Genomic DNA, 8,972 nt, shown 5'->3' on the forward strand with positions numbered 1-8,972 from the left:
CCGTTGTAAACCAAATAGTGTCTGAGACAGGTCTTAGACAAGTTTATTTTGCCAAGGTTGAGGATGTGTCTGGGAAAGATACAAGCTACAGTGATATCTGTGGCCTGCACTCCTTCCCAAGAGGATTTTGAGAACTTCAGTATTTAAACGGGAAAATCGGGCAGGAGGGGAAAGAGGAACAGTCAATTGTTCATAAAATTATTCAGAAAATCCATATTGTGGCCAGGCACGGTGGCTCACGCCTGTAATCCCAGCACTTTGGGAGGCTGAGACGGGCGGATCACCAGGTCAGGAGATAGAGACCATCCTGGCTAACACGATGAAACCCCATCTCTACTAAAAATACAAAAAATTAGCTGGGCGTGGTGGCGGGCGCCTGTAGTCCCAGCTACTCGGGAGGCTGAGGGAGGAGAATGGCGTGAACCCGGGAGGCGGAGCTTGCAGTGAGCTGAGACCGTGCCACTGCACTCCAGCCTGGGCGACCGAGGGATTCTCCACCTCAAAAAAAAAAAAAAAAAAACCAGAAAATCCACATTTTACATTAAATAACCTAAACATAGAGTAGAGGAAGAAGTCAAATATGCGTTTGTCTCCAGGTTGGGGGGGTGGGGGTCGGGGGAATGATCCCCAGTCTTATCTTTGTCCCTTACTTGTGAAAATAAGCTGTTAATTTACATTGTCAGGATGAGGGAGGTCACCTGGGGAGATATGTGGCCTCTGTCTTGCAGCTACCTGTTTAGGAACAAAAAAAAGTGCAATGTTTTACATACTCAGTTCCCAAGCTTAACTTTTCCCTTTGGCATAGTGAGTCTGGGGTCCCAGGATTTTCTTTTCCTTTCACACTATATTGGGTTGAGAGTCCAGTCACTCTCCTCAACTACAAGATTCCATTGCAGTGGTCACTATACCTATCTCAAGGGTCCTGAATAGTTTTCCTTACCATGCTTTAACAAGGATCATTAGATACTTTTTTCTCTCTCTTTTTTTTTTTTGTCAGGGTCTCGATTTGTTGTTCAGGCTGCAGTGCAGTGGTGCAAACACAGCTCACTGCAGTCTCCACCTCCCGGGATCCAGCAATCCTCCTACCTCAGCCTCCTGAGTAGCTGGACTATAGGTGTGAGCCAATGTGCCCAGCTAATTAAAAAAAAAAAAAATTTTTTTTTTTTAGAGACAGGGTCTCACTATGTTGCCCAGGCTAATTTTTTTCTTTTTCTTTTTTTGTTTTGTTTTCTTTTTTTTTTTTTTGAGACAGAGTCTTACCCTGTCACCCAGGCTGGAGCACAGTGGCGCTATCTCAGCTCACTGCAACTTCTGCCTCCTGGATCCAAGCAATTCTCCTGCCTCAGCCTCCTGAGTAGCTGGGAATAATTACGGGCACACGCCACCACACCTGGCTAATTTTTATATTTTTAGTAGAGACGGAGTTTCTCCATGTTGGCCAGGCTGGTCTCCAACTCCTGACCTCAGATGATCCGCCTACCTCGGCCTCCCGAAGTGCTGGGATTACAGGCGTGAGCCACTGTGCTCGGCCAGCTAATTTTTTTCTTTGACAGATGAAAGTATTCTGAACATGCTAAACAATATATTTTTACTTAGGGCTAGGGGACAAAGAAGGTGAAGATGAGTGTTGAGGATGTAGCAAGGTGAGTGAGTGTCACAGAAAGCCCTGAGCCAGGCAACCTGGGGAGGCTGGAGTTGCTGCAGGGTCATTTCTGAGCTTCCACAAGCACAGACAAGTTCAGCGTTGACTCATTCTGCAGAGCCCTTACCTCACTATTCAGCAGGCCAAATGGAATCAATCCATGCAGATGGCTGAAATGCACACGGTGTTTTCCCCACACTCAGGCTGTCAGTTTTGTTGACTGGGATACTCATGACCCCAGAGCTGCTTTTCACAGTTCTAGAAGATCTGTTCAATCATTCAGTCACTCACAAAACATTTATTCCTTGCGTTTTACAAGGTACTGCCCTTGGAGGACACCCAAAAGGTTGAAGTAGATATTGGAAATTATAGTTTACTAGACAGGTACTTCCCAACCTTCTTCCTGTCATGGCATACATAGAAAATGATACAATTTGTATCTCTCACTGAAGTTAACTGGGGGGAGTTTGGATCCCTATTCAGAGTTGGTAAAACAATTTGATATTTTCTACCTATTGTATAATTATGATTTGGAAAAAAATCAAATTATTAGGGAAAGCATTAAATATTGAGCTAATATAATACAAAAATTAATACAAATAAATACAAATAAATAATAAATACAAAAATTAGCTGGGCATGGTGGTGCATGCTTATAGTCCCAGCTACTCAGGAGGCTGAGGCAGGAGAATCACCTTAACTCGGGAGGCGGAGGTAGAAGGGAGCCAAGATCACGCCACTGACCTCCAGCCTGGGCGACAGAGTAGGACTGTCTCAAAAAAAAAAAAAGAGATGGCGTCTCACGTCTTGCTATGTTGACCAGGCTGGTCTTGCACTCCTGGGCTCAAACAGGTCCTCCCTCCTTGGTCTCCTAAAGTGCTGGGATTATAGTCGTGAGTCTCTGCACCTGGCCGTTTTAGCTTTTCTGTGAAGGTAGCTGTTTAATATTAGGTTTTGTTTTGTTTTGTTTTTTTGAGACGAAGTCTTGCTCTGTCACCCAGGCTGTAGTGTCGTGGCGCGATGTCAGCTCACTGCAACTTCTGCTTCCCGAGTTCAAGTGATTCTCCTGCCTCAGCCTCCCGAGTAGCTGGGATTACAGGTGCGTGCCACTGCACCTGGCTAATTTTTTTTTTTTTTTTTTGAGACGGAGTTTTACTCTTGTTGCCCAGGCTGCAGTGCAATGGCGCAATCTCAGCTCACCGCAACCTCCGCCTCCCAGGTTCAAGCAATTCTCCTGCCTCAGCCTCCCAAGTAGCTGTGATTACAGGCATGTGCCACCATGCCCGGCTAATTTTGTATTTTTAGTAGAGACGGGGTTGCTCCATGTTGGTCAGGCTGGTCTTGAACTCCCAACCTCAGGTGATCCGCCCACCTCGGCCTCCCAAAGTGCTGGGATTACAGGCATGAGCCACCGTGCTCGGCCAATTTTTTGTATTTTTAGTAGAGACGGGGTTTCACCATGTTGGCCAGGCTGGCCTTGAACTCCTAACCTCAGGTAATCTGCCCGCGTCGGCCTACCAAAGTGCTAGGATTATAGGCGTGAGCCACCGTGCCCGGACCAATATCAAGTTTTATGCTTGATATTTGCATATTTGCTACATGCAATAATAATCAGAACTTTAAAAGAATGATCTCTTCAAATTCTTGATAGCCTTGAGCTCAAGGAGGTAATACAAATCCTAAAATAAATGTTAAATTCAAAAATTTACAAAAGTTGAAATTGGCCGGGCGTGGTGGCTCATGCTTGTAATCCTAGCACTTTGGGAGGCCGAGGCAGGTGGATCACGAGGTCAGGAGATCGAGACCACGGTGAAACCCCGTCTCTACTAAAAATACAAAAAATTAGCCGGGCGTGGTGGCGGGCGCCTGTAGTCCCAGCTACTCGGAGAGGCTGAGGCAGGAGAATGGCGTGAACCCGGGAGCCAAGATTGCGCCACTGCACTCCAGCCTGGGCGACAGAGCGAGACTCCATATCAAAAAAAAAAAAAGTTGAAATTGTCTTTTCTTTCATTAACAAATGTACAATTGAAATTTCTTGTGATAACATGAATGGATTTTTATCTTTTATTTTTTATTTTTACTTTTTTGAGACAGAGTCTCGCTCTGTCATCCAGTCTGGAGTGCAGTGGTGCGATCTCGTCTCACTACAACCTCTGCCTCCTGGGTTCAAGTGATTCTCCTGCCTCATCCTTCTGAGTAGGTGGGATTACAGGCATGCACCACCATGCCCGGCTAATTTTTGTATTTTTAGTAAAGACAACGTTTCACCATGTTGGTAAGCTTGGTCTCAAACTCCTGACCTCGTGATCCGCCCGCCTTGGCCTCCCAAAGTGCTGAGATTACAGGTGTGAGCCACCGCACCAGCCAGATTTTCATTTATTTATTTTTATTTTTATTTTTTTTTGAATCAGAGTCTCGCTTTGTCGTCCAGGCTGGAGTGCAATGGCGCAATCTTGGCTCACTGCAACCTCCGCCTCCCGGGTTCAAACAATTCTTCTGCCTCAGCCTCCTGAGTAGCTGGGATTACAGGTGCCTGCCACCATGCCTGGCTAATTTTTGTATTTTTAGTAGAGATGGGGTTTCACCATACTGGCCAGGCTAGTCTCTTGGCCAGGCTGGTCTCGAACTCCTGACCTCGTGATCCACCTGCCTTGGGCCTCCCAAAGTGCTGGGATTACAGGCGTGAGCCACCACGCCCGGCCCAGGTCCGGATTTTTATTTATTTATTTAGAGACAGAGTTTCACTCTGTTGCCCAGGTTGGAGTGCAGTGGTGCGATCATGGCTCACTGCAGCATTTATCTACCTCCTGGGCTCAAGCAATCCTCCCACCTCAGTCTCCTGAGTAGCTAGGACAAGAGGCATGCACCACCATGCCCAGCTAACTTTTTTTTAGATTTTTTCGTAGAGATAAGGTCTCACTATGTTGCCCAGGCTGGTCTCAAACTCCTGGTCTCAAGCAATCCTGCCATGTTGGCCTCCCAAAGTGCTAGGATTATAGGCATGAGCCACCACACCCAGCTAAACACATTTTTCTTTTTTTGAGACAGGGTTTCACTCTGTCACCCAGCTGGAGTACAGTGGCACTATCTCGGCTCACTGCAACCTCTGCCTTCCGGGTTCAAGTGATTCTCATGCCTCAACCTCCTGAGTAGCTGGGACTACAGGCGTCCGCCACCATGCCTGGGTAATTTTTGCATTTTTAGTAGAGATGGGGTTTTACCATGTTGGCCAGGCTGGTCTTGAACTCCTGACCTCAAGTGATCTGCCACTCTCGGCCTCCCAGAGTACTGGGATTACAGGTGTAAGCCACCACACCCAGCTGAAAGCATTTGATAGATTCTAATTCTGTAGTTTGGGATGAGGTCCAGGAATCCAAATTTTAACAGACACTCTCAGGAAATTGATGTAAATGTTTCTCACAAACAATACTATGAAACCACTGACTGAAGCTAGCAGTTCTCAGATGTTTTTGCTTTTTTAAATCTCAAGACTCCTTTACACTATTACAATTATTGAGGCCAGGTGTGGTGGCTCACACCTGTAATCCTAGCACTTTGGGGGGAGTCCACGGTGGGAGGATCCCTTGAGGAGTTCAAGACCAGCCTGGACAACATAGTGAGACCCTCATAATTACAAAAAAATTTTTTAAAAATATTAGCCAGTTGAGGTGGCATGAGCCTGTGGTCCAGCTACTCAGGAGGCTGAGGTGGGAGGATCAATTGAGTCCTAGGATTCAAGGCTGCAGTGAGCCACGATGGTGCCACTGCACTGCAGCCTGGGAGACAGAGCCAGACCCTGTCTCTAAAAAAAGTAAAAAAAAAAAACTATTGAGGATCTCAGAAAGCTTTTGTTATGTGGGATGTGTCTGTTGATATATACAGGGTTATAAATTAAAACAGGCACACACACAACAAAGAAAAAAAGGCTGGGTGCAGTGGCTCATACTTGTATTGCCAACACTTTGAGAAGCTGAGGTAGCAGTATTGCTTGCATCCAGGAGTTTGAGACCAGCCTGGGAAACGTAGTGAGACCCACCATCTCTTTTTAGTTTGTTTTTTTGAGACAGGGTCTCACTTTGTCTCCCAGGCTGGAATGAAGTGGTGCGATCACAGCTCACTGCAGCTTTACCTCCTTGGGCTCAGGTGATCCTCCCATCTCAGCCGTCTGAGTAGCTGGTGAGAGGTGAAGCCAGCAGGGCTTCTGGGTCGGGTGGGGACTTGGAGAAATTTTCTGTCTAGCTAAAGGATTGTAAACGCACAATCAGCACTCTGTGTCTAGCTAAAGGTTTGTAAACGCACCAATCAGAACTCTGTGTCTAGCTAATCAGGTGGGGACTTGGAGAACTTTTGTGTCTAGCTAAAGGATTGTAAATGCACCAAACAGCACTGTGTCTAGCTAAACGTTTGTAAACGCACCAAACAGCACTCTGTCAAAATGGACCAATCAGCAATGTGTAAAACGAACCAATTAGCTCTCTGTAAAATGGACCAATCAGCAGGATGTGGGTGGGGCCAGATAAGGAAATAAAAGCAGGCCACCCAAGCGATTAGCGTTAACCCTGTCAGGCACTCTTTCGTGCTGTGAAAGCCTTGTTCTAAGCCTTGTTCTTTCGCTGTTTGGGTCTGTGCTGCTTTCATGAGCTGTGACACTGTGAAGTTCTGCAGCTTCGCTTCTGAAGCCAGCGAGACCACGAACCCACTGGGAGGGACGAACAACTCTGGACGTGCCACCTTTCTGAACTGTAACACTCACCACAAAGGTCTGCAGCTTCACTCCTGAGGCCAGTGAGACCACGAACCCACCCTGATGAAGGAAGGAATAACTCCATATATGCTGCCTTTAAGAGCTTTAATACCGTGAAGGTCTGCAGGCTTCACTCCTGAAGTCAGCGAGACCACGAACCTACCAGGAGGAAGAAACTCCGGACACATCTGAACATCTGGAGGAACAAACTCCGGACACACCATTTTTAAGAACTGTAACACTCACTGTGAGGGTCCGTGGCTTCATTTCTTGCAGTCAGCGAGGCCAAGAACCCACCAATTCGATACACTAGGACTACAGGCATGCACCACCACTCTTGGCTAACTTTTGTATTATTTGTAGAGACAGGATTTCCCCATGTTGCCTAGGCTGGTCTCAAACTCCTGGACTCAAGCCATCTGCCTGCCTTGGTCTCCCAAAGTGCTAGGATTACGGGCATGAGCCACCGCACCTAGTGAGACCCTATTTCTACAAAAAATACAAAAATTAGCTGGATATGGTGGTGTGCTCCTGTAGTCCTAGCTACTTGGGAGGCTGAGGCAGAAGGATTGCTTAAGCCCAGGAGGTGGAGGCTGCAGTGAGCTATGACTGTACCACTGCACCACAGCCTTCATCACAGAGCGAGACTTCTATTTCCCTTAAAAAAAAAAATTCAAGGCGGGGCGCGGTGGCCCACGCCTGTAATCTCAGCACTTTGGGAGGCCGAGGCGGGTGGATCACGAGGTCAGGAGATCGAGACCACGGTGAAACCCCGTCTCTACTAAAAATACAAAAAATTAGCCGGGCGCGGTGTCGGGCGCCTGTAGTCCCAGCTACTCCGGAGGCTGAGGCAGGAGAATGGCGTGAACCCGGGAGGCGGAGCTTGCAGTGAGCCGAGATTGCGCCACTGCACTCCAGCCTGGGCGACAGAGTGAGACTCCGTCTCAAAAAAAAAAAAAAAATTCAGGGTCTTTTGAGGGTGAGCTTCTACTGAACATTGGACATGTGGAGCTGAGGGCCGGGGTGGAGCACTCCAGGCAGACAGAAAAGCATGAACAAAGGAAAGGAGGCAAGAAAGTGGGGCTGAGGCAGCTGACCATGGGCTGGAAGAACAAGCCCGTGGAGCTGCAGAAGGGAAAACACAGGAAGGATTGGCTCTAGGAAGCATTACTGGGCAGGCATATGTATGGTGATACTAGTGAGAGTGAGATCAGCTGGAAAGCTGGCTGTGGGAAGGCCTGAACCAGAGTAGCAGCAGAGGAAATGAGCAGAAGGCTTGGGTGCAGGAAACCATCAGGACTTCTTAAATTTGGGGGCATAGAGCAGGATCAAAGACAGGGAGGCGGAAAGTCGCTGGCTGAACTTGCAGCCCACCCCAAGTGCTGTCAAGCATCCAGGTCAGGGTTAGAAATTGGTCGCCTGGAGCTCAGGGCTGGGATTTGGGCTTGTGGTTGACCTGCCTATGGGTGAAAATCATCACCTCCGTATTAAAAGGGATTGCCAGCTGAGAAGGAGCCACCACAGTGGAAGGAGACCAGGGGAGTCCCAGTCAAGAGGCCACCTGAGGAACATTTCAAGGAGAGATGGTGCTCAGCAGTAGTGGATGATGGGGAGACCTCACTGGAATGCCTGGCACATAGCAGACACTCAGTAAATATTTGTGAACTGAATGAAAGAAAAACCAGGAGTAAGAACATGATACATTCAGGACAAGCAACATGAAAGAAATAGTTGAATTTGGGAGTCAAGAGAATAACTGAGACCCTTTAAGTGGCATAAGGGAGAAAAAAAGGAAAGCATAACTGAGAGATTGTTGCATTTGTTCCAGAAAATGGCTGGGACCTGCTCTAAGGCCAACACTGAGCACTGATAATTGGCCATTAGGAAACTCTGTCCCGACCCACTCCGGAGTGGAGGCTGGAATGGTATGGGGTTTAATGTGCAACCTTTGTGTGTTTTTTTGTCGTTGTTGTTGTTGGAGACAGAGTCTTGCTCTGTTGCCCAGGCTGGAGTGCAGTGGCGCAATCTTGGCTCACTGCAAACTCCGCCCTCCTGGATTCACGCCATTCTCCTGCCTCAGCCTCCCGAGTAGCTGGGACTACAGGCACCCGCCACCATGCCCGGCTAAATTTTTGTACTTTTAGTAGAGACGGGGTTTCACCGTGTTAGCCAGGATGGTCTTGATCTCCTGACCTCGTGATCCGCCCGCCTCGGCCTCCCAAAGTGCTGGGATTACAGGTGTGAGCCACCGTGCCCAGCCTCTAAGTCCTTTTTTAACAAGATTATTTAAAAAGACTTTACTGGCCAGGCGCAATGGCTCATACTTGTAGTCCCAACTACTCGGGAGGCTGAGGTGAGAGGATCGCCTGAGCCCAGCAGTTTGAGGCTGCAGTGAGCTATGACTGTGCCACTGCACTCCTGCCTTAGAAACAGAGCAAGACCCTGTCTCAAAATAACTAGCTAGCTAGCTGAGTAGCTAACTAACTTTACTGCTTCTTGAGACTCCTATCCCTGGACATTTAAAAATACATTAATTTTTTTAAAAAAATGCATTTCCTATTTTTCTGGCTTAGAGAAAGATCATTT

This window comes from Symphalangus syndactylus, chromosome 22 (assembly GCF_028878055.3).
Source record: "Symphalangus syndactylus isolate Jambi chromosome 22, NHGRI_mSymSyn1-v2.1_pri, whole genome shotgun sequence".
NCBI classification, from domain to species: domain Eukaryota; kingdom Metazoa; phylum Chordata; class Mammalia; order Primates; family Hylobatidae; genus Symphalangus; species Symphalangus syndactylus.